The sequence below is a fragment of the Notolepis coatsorum genome (assembly GCF_963971535.1).
Source record: "Notolepis coatsorum genome assembly, chromosome: 13".
Lineage (NCBI taxonomy): Eukaryota > Metazoa > Chordata > Actinopteri > Aulopiformes > Paralepididae > Notolepis > Notolepis coatsorum.
This window is the reverse complement of record NC_140177.1, coordinates 47,639,048-47,653,956: the sequence shown is the minus strand read 5'-3', so window position 1 is coordinate 47,653,956 and position 14,909 is coordinate 47,639,048.

The window sequence follows — 14,909 nt, the reverse complement described above, 5'->3', positions numbered from 1 at the left end:
TTCTACTTTTAAATGTACTTATGTACTAAAAAGTAAAAACGTTTTTTCTGACTGTCTATTCTTTTGATAGCAGGTGTTTAATGAAAGATCCCCGCTTTCTAGTCTTGCACAAGGACCAATCAGCATGGGTACGGGCGGGTTCATTTTCAATTGATGGGGATTTGATTGGCTGTTTTTAAATAAAGTGCGGCCGCAGGATTAATAACGTTAACGTTAGTTCGGCCAGAGAAACAAATATACTAATTAAAATGGTTGGACCTGCGAGATTTGTACTTTGTACTTTGTAGGTCTGCATTTTACATGTAAGGAGTAAAAAGTATGTTTTTTTTCTCTGAAATGTAATTTAGTGAAAGTACAAGTATACAAACCTAATAATACTCGAGTAAAGTACAAATCCCCAAAAACAGTACTTCTGTATCACACTTAGCTCACGCTCAGCGTTCATTGCATATATTTCACTTCAGCATATATACACTGAATAATTTCACAATGTACCTTTAAATGCCAGCATTCATCTGGCCACACCCCCATCCGCTTACCTATATAAGCAGGGATGGTGCCACACACTCATCTCCTTCTCAAATTTCATCACAAGCAACGTGTTGCTATATGCCCACTTGACGTGGAGAAAGATATTGCTGGGAAAGCAATGGTTACGAGGAGAGGGAGAACAAGGAGATACGTTGACATCATATCTTTATTTTCTCTCTCACTATTTTCGAGAAAATACGGCGATGTTGTCTTCGTCACTGGAGTGTCTGGAAGATGGTGATCATTCTAAAACCCTCCACCGGTTTTCGTATTGGGAGCACGCCGCTGCATGCTTCTCAACTGCAGTTCCTTGCTGTGTTTGGTTGGGGTGAAACCTTTCAGGCCACAGCTGAACTGTCGGACGCGCCGCTGTTGTGAGAAGCGGTGGGTTTCAGGTTGGGTGAGTACTGTTGCTGACAGGCTTCACTTGTCTGTTAGTGCTATGGGGGCTACTTGACAATGTTTATGGAAACCGGCCCCAGGCTAGGGTCCTTTGTTCAGCCACCTAGGCGACAGAAGACCTTGGTCTGAAGACCATTGTAGTTTTAACTAGTGGGCCGCGACCATTAACTCTGGTGATCCCTGTGTTTTCTGGACGAGTGGGTATCTCCCTGTCACCGTGTAGCCCCTTCTTTCATATCCAAATGAGAGTATTCCTTCACGAGGAGATATGTGCATGGATGTTCGATAGCGGAAGATCCATGTTCAAGTCAGCTACACAGGCCAGTTTGGTATTGTGCTGATTCCGTCGGGTGTTGGTAAAATCACCGTTGTAAAGCTGTGTTGACATCTTGTTTCTCTTTTCTCTTAAAAGGTGAGGAGGGTTTCAGAACGACGGTCTGTCTGGGTGAGTGTTATATCATTGTGTACAAGTTCAAGTGATAGCTGCTTAGCTTACGGTTAGCCGGTCAGCTGTTAGCTGCGGCGTTAGCCTGCTGGGATCACTGCGGGGCCTACAGAGGTTGGGCCTACTGTTAGCCAGTCAGCTGTTAGCTGCGGCGCTAGCTGTTGTGATCACTAGGAAACGTTAGCTTGCTGCTATCGGACAAGGCCAGCGCGAGGTAGCTTCTGCTACTCGCGCGCCGCCGTGAGCTCCCCTCTGGTCGCGTGCGCCGTTCGCTCGGCGTCTCGCGAGCAGGGGTAATAGCGACCGACGGTTGGAGCGGCCGTTAGCTTAATGCTACTCTGTTGAACGTGCTTTGATTATAACATGTTTTACACTCTTGACTACGACGTCATCTTTGACAGGGGATGTTCGTCGACCCTGCCCTGAGCCAGGACGGCAAGGATTGCGTCAACAAAGGGACCGTTGCGACGGGTAGAGCGGCGACGCTGCCCGGATCGAACAACACAGGACGGCTGTGTTTCTACGGTGTCTTGAGACTGCACTTCGCTGATCTACGTTCCGGGTAGGACAAGGTTTGACCAGACCTTATAACACGTCTTCTGGTTTTTACCTTTCTAAATGTTTTGTGAATAACGATGTTTTCCCAAAACGTGTGTTGCTGCAATGCATTTAGGATACGACGCGAGTTATGTGTGAACTGTCTTTGTCACTGGCAGTTAGCTTCTCCGTGCAAATCGGGTTGTTACAGATGTGAAAATGATCTGGTTGTTGTGTGAGAAACATCATGTGTGTTTATATGTACCGTGTACTCACAACTAAGGTAACTAACCTATGAAGCTATGCTTAGTGACAAGTGAGTAAAAGAATGTTCTTTTCTCAGCCTGTGATGACAATGAACAGTGTTCACATATTAACAGGTTTTCCTGTTTTAACTGGCCGTATTAAGGGTGAAATAAGAGGATTGTGTTTCCCCCCGGTTCCCTGGGGACTTTTTCATCCTCCTATCAGACATGTTGTTGCATTACATTGTGTCTTTTGTGTGGTAGGGATGCGATGTAACCCTTAGCTTGATTGCTGAGGTTGTGCTAAAACTGCTGGAGAAACTTTATTTTCCTAAAAGAAAAGATTGTTTGGTCGCTGTCGTGTGTGCTTAGCAAGGCCTGTGGCCGATACTAATCGAGAATTATGTATTCTCTCATTATGAAAAACGGCGTTCCTCTGTAGAGTGTTTTTGCCATTTTTTGTAGGTGATGATGGGTTGTGTGTGTCATGTGACCTACAACTGGGTTGGACTGGCCACAGAAGCACATGTGTATGTTGGACCGGGGCTCTTAGAGAGCCCTCTCTATTCTGTGTTTTTTCCTTAGTAAAAATCAGATAGCAGGTTAGCTCATGCGCTGTGTGAAGCTGTCAAACGCTTCATAGAGCTGACTATGTCATATTCTTTTTTTTTGTCATTACATCGTATCATGGGTGTGGGGTCGTAAAGGGGTGAACTGGTAACCTTTCCTCTCCCCCTTGTTTCTGTCGGTCAGGGGTACACCCCCTGTCCTTCAAGGTTCCTGTCACGTTGCGGTTCGGCACGTTACAGGGGGGGGGGGGGGGGGGAGTTTCCTGGTCCCACGGCCTGGAATATTGGGCGTGTGCACCGCAGAAATTCCCCCGCCATAGAGTACGTCACCGTGCGTGTCTCTGTTGGTAGGACTTCCGTGTGCTGTTCAGGTCCATGTGATGGATCTGTTTCAGGGGGGTGGTCAGGGCTCCTCCTCACCAAGCGCCTATTCGGGCCTTCTGTGAGTTCGGACTCCTCCTTCCATGTGAGGGAGCCTCCATCACCGTACAGAGCCTTCCTCCTCAGATTGTCAAAGTGAGTGGACCCTCTAGAAGGTGTCCTATTCTATTGTGTATGTATTCGATTCAATTTGATTATTGAGTGTGTATGGGTTCAGTGCCTCTTCCCCGGAGAGCCCTAAAACCAATTTTTTACATGGCTCAAGGTGCAATATATTCTTTTCAATCTGTACAGCTCGCGTGGGAAGTCTCTCTGGGGATCCCCGTCTCCTTCCTATGGGAGGGTGGTGGGATGTAAAAATGTGAAAAATGTTTACCCCCGGCTGTGTAGACTGGGATACATACTGTTGGTGCTTCCTTTGTTTCGATTCAAAAAGTGTTGGAGTTAGGAAGTGTCACACCCCTCTTGTCGTTCCCCTGGGCGCCTTGGGGATTCAATGACAGGTCTAAATAGCCTGTTCATTGATGGGGGTGTGTCCCGACGCACGTATAGTGCTAGCTCGCTGTAAACAGGCGACTGACTGGCACGCCTTGGTTGCTTGAGGTTAAAACGGCGTTTTTATAAAGCAACTGAGATGGGGGTTTTTCCTCTTCCGACGACCACATCCCACGACCTGGGTTGGTTATCGACGGATTCTCGTTCTTGTCTGGGGGATGATGACGGAATGGATCTGAACATATGTAGAGGGGTCTCACGCCCTTGGGGTGGGCCACCAGGCGCGGTTCGCCCGAACGTCTGGGTGGCACCTTCTTTTCATGTTAAGATCGACACGCATATCTGCCCTTTCTCCTGGAGTAGGCATGTCGGCGTGGTTAGGGCACGGGACTGGTTCTGGTCACGCTGGTCCGGATCAGTTGAACCCGTTGTCCGCCGGGGATGCAGATCTGCTGTTCTGGTACCCTGAGGGACTTGGGCTTTTTTCAGGGGGAAAAATGCCAGGTCGGTCCGGGTGTCACAGGGTTAAGCGCTATGGAGACCCTGGTTGGGTACGTTTTTACTCAGCACTGTCGTAATGGCTTACGGCCATGCCAACCTGTACACGCTCGATCTCGTCGGATCTCGGCCGCTACACGGGTTGGTCCTGGTTAGTACTTGGTTGGGAGACCGCCTGGGAATACCAAGTACGGTGTGCTTAGGGGCTGGTTCTCCATTCTTTTTTGCTCCTCTCTCACGCATGGCGAAGAGGGGCCTGTTGGGGTGGTCTTTGACCTCCTCTGGTGACCCTGTGCTTCCCGTATCGCCAGGCCCGGTCCGAAGTAATGTTTCGTCGACCCGTAGGCCTGGGTTAACCCTTTTTTGAAAAACTGAAACACTTGTACTGCGGTATAGCCGGTGTATACCCGCAGGTGTGTTTTGGAGTTTTTTCTTGAGGGGTTATAGGAACAACCACCGCATTGGGTAACGCCAAGGTGGTTGATTCCCTGGTGTGTTGGAGCAGTGTCAACTCCCGGGTTCACCGTTTGAGGGTGCCCCTGCACGTTCATGACGTCTGCCAATCGTGTCAGCCTTCTCTGCCTCAACCCCTCTGGGTGGGTTTTTTTAAATGGAGGCTTGGTCATGCAACACCGCCAGCTTCTGCTCCTTCCGCCGGGGCGGCTGTGTTCAGCTGTCCCCTCTGGCGCCTGTCTCGTCCGCAGTCTCCAGGCTAGGGTTAATAGCCTGTTGTCTGGTTTTTCCCCGGTGCGCTGCCTGCTTCCGTTGGTTAACCTTTTTTGTGTGCTTACGGCCATGCTGACTGCCTGTTGCAGGGTCAGTGTGCCAGGCGGTGTACTATTGGGGGGACAGGGCCCGCTCGGCTGAGGGGCCTTTGTCCGAATACGCTGGCGATGTGGGGGGCGGGGCACTACGTGCCCACCTGGTGGGGTCTTGATGCTGGCATCATGGACTTCTCCGGGCCCCCATTCCAGGGAGTCCAGTCCTTTTGGTGGGTCTGGGTCTTCCTTCGCGCTCCGCTGCTACGGCCTTGCCACGGGGTTGGGTTTGCCCTTGACCCCGTGATTCTGGGGGCAGTAACGAGGTTGTTTCCCTCCGTTCGTTCCCGGGTGGCATGCGGGTTGTGCGTGTGTGTAGTCGTGGGGTCAAGCCACGGTCTGCTCACCCTGTGCGTTGAGTTGCTTGAGTGCCTCTTCGCACGGTCGGGTCCGTCGCCCTCCCGTGAAGCCACCAATAGGGGGGGTGCCCTCCATTAGGGTGGGTCGGGGGGGCTCGGCCCTCCCTGGTCTGATAGTTGTGGGGGGCCTCAGCAGGGTACATTTGTCGAGCTTCTAGCTCCCGCTCAGCTCCTATTATGCAATGAACGCTGAGCGTGAGCTAAGTGTGATACAGAACGTTAGGTTATGACTATAACCAAGTGGCGGCTAGGTGGTGTAGTGGGCAAGGCACTCGCCACCAGTGTGGAGACGCTAGGATTCGCGTGTTCGAATCCAGCTCTCCACATTGTTTTCAGTTTAGCTGGTCGTCCGCAGTAATACACATTGGCCGTATTACGGGGAGGGAAAACTGAAGGGTGGGGATCGAACGTTGTGAATAAGCGACTCCTACAAGTCGGTTGGTGCGCCTGCGCAGTAGAATCAGGAAGTGTCGGGGGCAGCGTGAGCCTCCCACGCGTTACTCCTCGACACTGAGAGATCGAGCTGCGCAGGTGAAAAGATGCGACTGCTGTTACCTCAAGTACCGGAGGGGACTTGTGCTATGTATGACTTAGTCCACATTGCAGCCGGCTTGTGGGAGGCAAGAAACAGCGTTCGTGACAGGGGAGGGTTGAATTGGATGATACGAAATTGGGATGGGAGAAAATATAGAAAAAATGGGAGAAAAAGTGGATAAAAAAAAAATGACTATAACCAAGTTCTGTTAACTCTTTCAGTGCTCTTTCGTGTTTTTTTATAGGTGGTTGCTAGCCACTCGCGAGATTTCTCGGATTTTTTTTTTTTTTTTTTTTTGCGATCTAAAAAATGTTTGCATCACCCGAGCCTACCCGAGTATAGCCGAGGGGCGCCGACGATCACTGTGGAAAAAAGCGCCCCCTGTCGTCTCCCAGATGACATAAGTGATTTTGGAATGGACTCAATGAAAATGAATGGGGAAAAAAATCCGGTACTCCACATTTTCCAGTTCACTGATCCAGCCGGGGTTACTAGAGTTCATTCTGGAGCCTCAGATCCCTGCGGATCATGGAGTTCTACTGTATCGCGTTGGATCCATACACGTATCGATTTTTTCGAATGGTGATCAGGAATTGGAATATACCAGTTGGATACCATCTGATCTATGTTATCAGTGGTAGGATAATCAGAGTAAGTTTGATGAAGTTATAAGCTGTTTTGTGAAATGTCTTCTTTCGGTTTCACTGTAAAAGTCTGTGAGGAAATCAACGGAGCGATTATCAGTGCGCGGCCGTAATGTGCGTGCGTGCACGTATAATATTGATCATCTAGCGTTTATTTGAAAACGATTCATAAAAAGGCAGACGAATATCAACGTTGTGGAATATTCCACTAAAAGACGATTTTCATAGAATGCTCCAGAATGAGCTGTTTTTTATATCAAAACGGGGGCTTTTCTAACTGCTCTGAAACGGCAACGACGCGATAAAAAAACAATCTGCCTCCACAGCACTGACTGGAAAATAGTCTTTGATAATGCGATGGGCAGATTAGACACATAGCCATAATTTAAAACATAGATTAGGCGATATTAACGTTAACATTGGCGCCGATGGTGGCATTCAAGCGGTAAAACGGAAAACCAGGCGTGGCACTGAAAGTGTTAACACTTAGTGAACGCTCAGCGTTTAGACGACGCTGCAGGCCCTTGATCTTTCATTGTGATGAAATTTGTTGGGAAGGAGATGAGTGTGTGGCACCATCCCTGCTTATATAGGTAAGCGGATGGGGGTGTGGCCAGATGAATGCTGGCATTTAAAGGTACATTGTGAAATTATTCAGTGTATATATGCTGAAGTGAGATATATGCAATGAACGCTGAGCGTTCACTAAGTGTTAACAGAACTTGGTTATAGTCATAACCTAACGTTAAGTATTGTAACAAAGTACAATTACAAGTACTTTACACCCCTGTATATATGTATATATGTATCCACATTTGTCTGTATATACCTGCTTATAATCCGTTTTGCATACCATAGATACTATATGTATATATGTACATATTCCTCTCTACATAATTGCATTGAGCTGTAATTAACATAACATGGATTCAGTGTCCTCGATGACATCACAGTATTTCACCCCTAGACCCCTATCCTATTCAGTCCTATCCAGACTGAAGCATGGCCCCATTGACTTTTCATTAGTTGTGTGGCTAAAGTCTGAGTTGTAGTATGAAGAAGGTTGTGACTCTAGCAATTGACAACATTATCTGTGTATTAAATCGGAAATGGAGCTAGCGGTCCATAATTTACCCTTTAACTCTCAATAACTGTTAAAGACTGTAAATCAAATGTATCTTGTAAATGTTTTTTTGTAAACACCTCACTTGTGTCTAGATTCACATTTCCACCCAAATAGATCTTTGTTTACATCCAATTTAGGTTTCACTTTTGGTTTGGTCCAACCTGCTTCTTTGATTGACAGGCTTGTTAGCTTGTTAAATCTCAAGGGAGATCATATAGAAGACCAATAATTTTGAACGACAGGCGTGTGCTTATAACCCTCTAGTGCACTTCTCTTGTGTTATTTAACCCTTAACTCATTAGACGCTGACAACGCTTATATATACATGTTTGTCCGACAACCGTTGAACGCCAACCACGTATATATATGTTATATGATCGTTATTTCTTTTATTCGATATTTCCATTCATTATCCATCCAGGGAGCCTGGTGTTATCATGGGGCTGAGTCTGAGATTGCTAAAGTGCAATACCGGCCGCATCCTACCAGGTGGCGGTATCGAGCACCATTTGAAACCTTGTGTATTGGGCTGTGCGTCGATGAAATGCCTCCGGGCACTCTTTTCTACTAACCTGAACCTAGGGCTTCACCCGATCCCATTGAATAGTTTTCGGGACCCCCGATTCATTATACTGTGGTGGGTGTTGTGGGCCAAATGGACATACGATCTACCAGATGGCAATCAAATAATTGGAATATTCTTTTTGGAATCCCACCGGCCACAGGTAAGAGCAATTTAACGTCAATTTCAGCTTTGTGCGGCACAGTGGTGTAGTGGTTAACACTGTCGCCTCACAGCAAGAAGGTCCAGGGTTCGATTCCCGGTTGGGGACCAGGTTTCTGCGTTGCCAGGTACCTATGTGGGATATCTCCCAGGCCTTTCCGTGTGGAGTTTGCATGTTCTCCCCGTGCTCGCAAGGGTTTCCCCCCCGATAAGATAAACCCAATGGAAAAATATGCACAACAGATCGCTAACGCTGTGGCATCCTTATTGGTCCCCGGGACGCGGCTCACGTTGACGCCCTATCTGCTCCCGGCTGCCCATGGGGGGAAGGACAACGGGATGGGAAAAGTGCAGAGAGACATTTCATCGGCGACTCAGTGCATGTGTGTGTGTGTTCCTGTGGGTCATCCATCTCGCGTGTGTGTTAAAACTGCATGACAAATAAAGACTTCTAGTCTAACAATTATTGTTTTCATAGCCATCGCCCTGATCAGCAATTGTTGTTGTACTAACAAATGCCGTTATTGACAATCAATTAATCAAACGACCCCCCCCCCCCCCCCTTTCATGCATTCATGCATGGATTTAGTATAATACACGTTGCAGGCTATTAGTAGCCTCCCAGGAATTACCATAGACCGCTCTAAAACCATACTTATATTCACCACGGTATAAAACGGGAATGTATGGATGGGAATTCTTTTTTTTCACATATTGAACGATAGATACTCAATGTCAAATGGGCCATAGTATTGCATCCATAGCTATAATATAGAATATAGTTATAGCCTTGCAAACAAACTGGCGGACTCCATTGGTTTAATGCGTGGCAGCGCATAGCCATATCCCGGAAACAGCGTGGCAGCCAATGAGGTAAGCTTGTGGTGTTGTGTCCTCATGCACATGCTGGAGGAACGCATGATACACTATTCCTGGGGAGCCCTCTTCTCCTACAGTACTTTGCTCCTACTAGGGCCAATTTCATCAACTAGTGGTCAAAAACCCCATTGGATACCTTTCATATTTGCAAAACGTACTATTTACAGTTTTGGGAGAGATATGTACGTAAAAAATCAGCAGGGTTTTTTGGTGAAGTGCCGGAGAAGGAGAAAGGAGAAAACTGAAACTGTTGTTTTGAGTTCTGTCATCACTTGCAGTCTTGAAATAGGATATAATTCCAAGCAGACAGTACACTCAGGAAGTACATGTCATATAGCCAAGAAAAGGCAAAAATACCAGTGGGCCAGGAAATGTTGACAGGGTTGTTTTCAAGAGCTCCGGTGACTTTGTGTTCATCTGACCCTCTGACAGGTCTGTTATCGCCTGGCTGAGAAATGTCAACATGGAAAATATATTCCAGAAATGTATGTGAAGGAATGAAATATAAATGACAGACAGACCTAATTTTAGACTATTGCACAGCAGGCTCTAGTAATGCAGGAGGACAATAACAATTGAACCCTTCAGAAGAAAGAACCATAATGGTAACCATTATAAGTCTGAGCAGCCAGTGTTTTTGTAAAATGTATCCCAATTACTTCAAGTGTGAATTTGATATATGACCTGAAAGTACAAAGGTTAGAAAACGTTGTTCATCTGAAAACTTAAAACTGAGTTATACTGTAGTTTCGTTGTCTGTATTTCAATTAGCCCTCAGAAAATAATTGCAATAATTTTTTATTGTTGTTTTTTAAGATAAGATATTCCTTTATTGATCCCCTTGGGGAAATTCAGGCATCATAGCAGCATGGGGGAAGGGGGGGGGGGGTACAGGTAGTAAAAAAAAACACAAGCAGTGTAAACAAATAGGTCAATATAATTTACTATCTAACTAACTGAAAAATATATTCACAATATTCACAGTGTGCTTTTTTTTTTTTTTGCTATCAAAGTTACCCCTTAAATCCCTTAACACATTAACTGCCACGCAGTTTGCCCCTCTCATACCACTCTCTGCCACCACTCTAAGCCTATGGAGATGTTGACCTTTTTTGCAGGGCTATAACTTTTTAAATTGTATTGCTAAATTGACATTACTATGGCCCATTCAACATCGATTATCTATTGTTCAGGATGTAGGAACGTTATACTTTTTCATTCATAGATTCATACGAAAATACCGTCTAGAATATAAATATGTTTTTATCGTTTTCTGCAGTAATTCCTAGAACGCTAGTTATAGGCCTAGACGCATAATATAGATTATCGATTGCAGTTTATTCGTGATACACGCTATATTAAAAAATCCAACTGAATACGATCCTAATCGTTATGACTCATCATGCGCGGATGAACGGGGGGGGTCGTTTATAATTCCGTGATCGTCAGTAAATGCTTTATGTAGTATGGGTGATATATTGATCAGAGCGGTTTGCATTAATAATAATAATAAACAATCACGCTGAAAGTACCGTTACTGTCCTCTTACCGTTCGCCGATGAGACTGGAGGAAACTTATTTGACGTCGATCGACTAGATCCATTTCCGGTTTGTATGGCGAAATAAACGCCCAAATCATATAGATTATTGAGTTATGGCAGCGATCCATATACACGGATGTGTGTCTAGAGTCCCGCAACAATATGTGACTGCCGGACGCATTTCCCAGATGCACAGAGATCACCAGTGCGGCGGCGTAGCTTAGGGGTAGAGCGGGTCGTCCAATGATCGAAGGGTTGGTAGTTCGAATCCCGCTCAAGCCCATGTCTATCCCACTGCCGTTGTGTCCTTGGGCAAGACACCTAACCTACTTGCCTCGTATGAATGTGTATGTATGTGAATGAATGTTAGTGGTGGTCGGAGGGGCCATAGGCGATGATTATTCGCCACGCTTCCGTGAGTCTGCCTCAAGGCAGCTCTGCAATTGTAGCTTACCACAACCGGTATGACTGTGTATGAACGAATAATGGACTCTGTAAGCGCTCTGGGGTCACTGGGGTGTCATGAAGAGCGCTATATAAATCCAATCCATTATTATTATTATTATTATTATTACCAGAGATCCATTTCCGGTTGTAACTCGCCCGATCATCCACCAGGTGGCGGTATTGAAGCGTTGCACGGTTGTGCCGAGTCCCACTGTCTCAGCCGAGGCTGGGTGAGGGAATTATGAATACCATGGCGAAAAAATTAAATATGATCTCAATAACGTTGTACGCCGTGGAATGGCGGAATTCGCATTACCTTGAAACCCATCGTAAGCCGTTTTTGGCGGTGGATGTGTTAATATCCCTTAAAATTAGTTTCAGTTTCAATGTATTTGTTAGAGACGGACAACGTACATTAAGGAACATTTTATAATAGAATGTAAATATACCCAATTGTAGCCAAAAGGCTAGTTTACATTGTTTACATTCCATTTAGAACCATATTATAAAATTAACAAGTGCCATGTGAACCACAATATGTAGCTGATAAAAGTCTTATAATACAGTCATAACATATACATGTTGTATTATAATGATGTGTTACATTATGTTCAGATGTAGACTAATCTAATAAGCGTAATGATAAAAATGAAGCAACACTTCAAGGGATTTTTGTCTTAGTTATACAGTAAAAGCTGAAAGCCTGTTGCACACCTACTGTTTCTTATCGACAAATAACATTCAAGCTTCATAAATAATAGACATCCTTCTCAGTTGCAGGCCAATCAGTTTAAAAAACCTGGGTATATTAAACCTATTGAATGGCTAATTATATATAATACAAGTTCGATTTAGCAGGGAACAGAGTTCCCAAATTGCTACAAATGAAAGTACAAAGTAGATTACAAAGGATATTGGTTGGCGGTTAGGTGGCCGAGCGGAGATTGCGTTCGTCACCAACCCCGGAGCTGTGAGCTGGATTCGCCTGTTCGAATCCAGCTCACAGCTCCGGGGTTGTCACCAGCTTGGCTGGCCGTCTGCACTAATACAATTGGCTGTATTAGAGGGTGGGAGAAGCTGGCGGGGTGGGTCCGGGTCGTTGTAAACAGCGACTCCTACAGTTCGGTCGGGGCGCCTGCTAAGCGCGGATAGGACTTGAGGGGGATAGTGTGATCCTCCCACACGCTACGCCCTCTCGATGAGAATCCGCGCTGCCAGGTGAAAAGAAGCGGTGATTGGCTGGACGTGTGTCGGAGGAAGCACGTGGTAGCCTCCACTCTCCCAGATAATCTGACTGTGGGGGGTAAGTGCGCAGCGACCAGGAAGGGACTGGGAATTGGCATACGACTAACATTGGGATGGGAGAAAATCGGAGGAAAATGGAGGGGGAAAAAGATAAAAAAAAAAAAAAAAAAAAAAAAAATGATATTGGTTGTTAATTCTCCTCATAGCCTGAAAATGATCACCTCCATTATGCCCATTCAGAAATAATCCCTTTTCATCAGTCTTGCCTGCATCTTGCCATCATCCTGAACACTGGGGCCCCCCAAGGATGCGTGCTCAGCCCCCTACTCTTCACACTACTGACCCACGACTGCACACCAATACACAACACCAACCTCTTCGTCAAGTTTGCGGATGACGCAACTGTGGTGGGGCTCATTAAAAACAATGACAAGTCTCACTACAGGGACGAGGTGAGCCAACTGATCACGTGGTGCGGGAACAACAACCTCATTCTCAATGTGGAGAAAACAAAGGAGGTTGTTGTCGACTTCCAGAGAGCGCACACCCAGCACCCTCCACTGACCATTAACGGTGCAGTGGTGGAGAGAGTGAGCAGCACCAAATTCATGGGTGTGCATTACAGTCTGAGGACCTCTCCTGGAACACCATCACTGGCGAAGAAAGCTCAACAGCGCCTCTACTTCCTCCGCAAACTGTGAAGAGCTGGAGCCTCAGTGCCCATCCTATGCTCCTTCTACCGGGGCACCATCGAGAGCCTTTTGATTTATTGATTGATTGATTGATTGTGTTACGTGTGGGGTCTGTTTGTGCCTTGATCAGGCGTTCAGTGTGATGTGTTATGTCTATATCTGTAGTTCCCTGTCCTGGTCTTGTAGTCCTTATCGTTTCCCTCCCAGGTGTACCCATTTGTAATCAACCCAGGTGTGTCTCGTCTTGTCATTCCCTCATGTATAACTGTTCTGTCTTCCACTGTGTCTGATGCTGATCCCGTTTGTACAGCTTTGTGTTTTGTTTGTCATTATTTTATGTTACCCTTTGATCACAAAAACCATGGTAAATATTAATTAAATATCTTTTGTTGGTTACTTTGGCTACTGTCTCCTTATTATGTTACATTGACCAGACAACGAGCATTCCTTCAGTCAATGGTAACGTAATAGATTGATTGATTGATTGAAAACTTTATTAACAGATTGCAGAATGGGTACAATACAGAACGGCTCAATACACACAATTGTTAAGGGGATGCAGACCAGAGAAAGACTTTCGTCTTGTTTACATCAGGGTCCCCCATTTTCAATTCATCATAACATTTATGACATACACGATATACAGATATAGAATACTGTTACATCCAGACATTTATGACATACAAGATACAGTATACAATTTGGTTGAGCTTATAGGACTAGATATTACAATCCCTTAGAATCTTAGATAATCAGCACTTTTTGAATGGGGTAGTGGTAAAAGCTTCACTGGGGTCTTCAGGTGGGCACCCTCCTTCATTGGTGTTTCGTTGACAGGCCCACGACACCTCCGAAGGGCTCAACGGCAACACCTGGCGTCCCAGGTGTGCCCCCCTCTGCTTTTACCCCTCGATGGTCATTTTGCAGCCCAGTTGGGGTCCTTTCTCTTAATCCATAGCCATCTGCTGCTTCGTTCGGCAGCCTCTGACAGTGTTTTGACAGCTTGTCGGAACGCCTGTCCTCGCACTCCCATCCCCTTAAGAAGCTTGGTTGTGGACATGGCAACAAATCCTCTAGAACCAACCTCCACCGGAAGCACCTGGGCACGCCAGCCGCGTTGTTCTGCCTTGGCTGCTATGTCAGAGTACTTCAGTCGTTTACGTTCATATGCTTCACCAACTGCAGCCTCCCATGGTACAGTTAGTTCCACAATGAATACAGACTTCTGGGAGGTTGACCACAAGACCAGGTCCAAATATACAGTACTGTTTAAGAGACAGTTTCTAAAAGAGAATATATACATTTGAGGGGGAAGAAACTGTACATTGGAAGGGGTTGGGGGGGTGGGGTTTGGACATTTACTGGGGCCAGTTTCGAATTGCAGCCTCCCGTAGGTGCTCTTTGAGAGCGTGTTTTAAGGTGGGTAGGGATTCACATTATTTTACGGCTGTGGGTAGGGCGTTCCACACAGGCACGTGCACACATAGAGGCCAAGGGGTGCTTGAGCACCTGCCTTTTTGAGCCTCATCAAAAAAGTGCCCTTTTTGAAAAAAAAATAAATACAATTTTTTTTTTTTTTTTTTTTACCGTTACGCATATAGACTGCCCTTCCAACTGAAAAATGTCAGGATAGAATCAAAATATTAGGTAAAGATAGAGAGATGCCCCATATTCCATTGCAGTTTGCACGGCCTCCTCAGCGTGCCTCTCCGCGGACCTATATATTTTATGCATAGCGTGGGTGGTGATGATGATGATGATAGAAACCGCTGTGGCGCATACAGTTGAATGCTGGT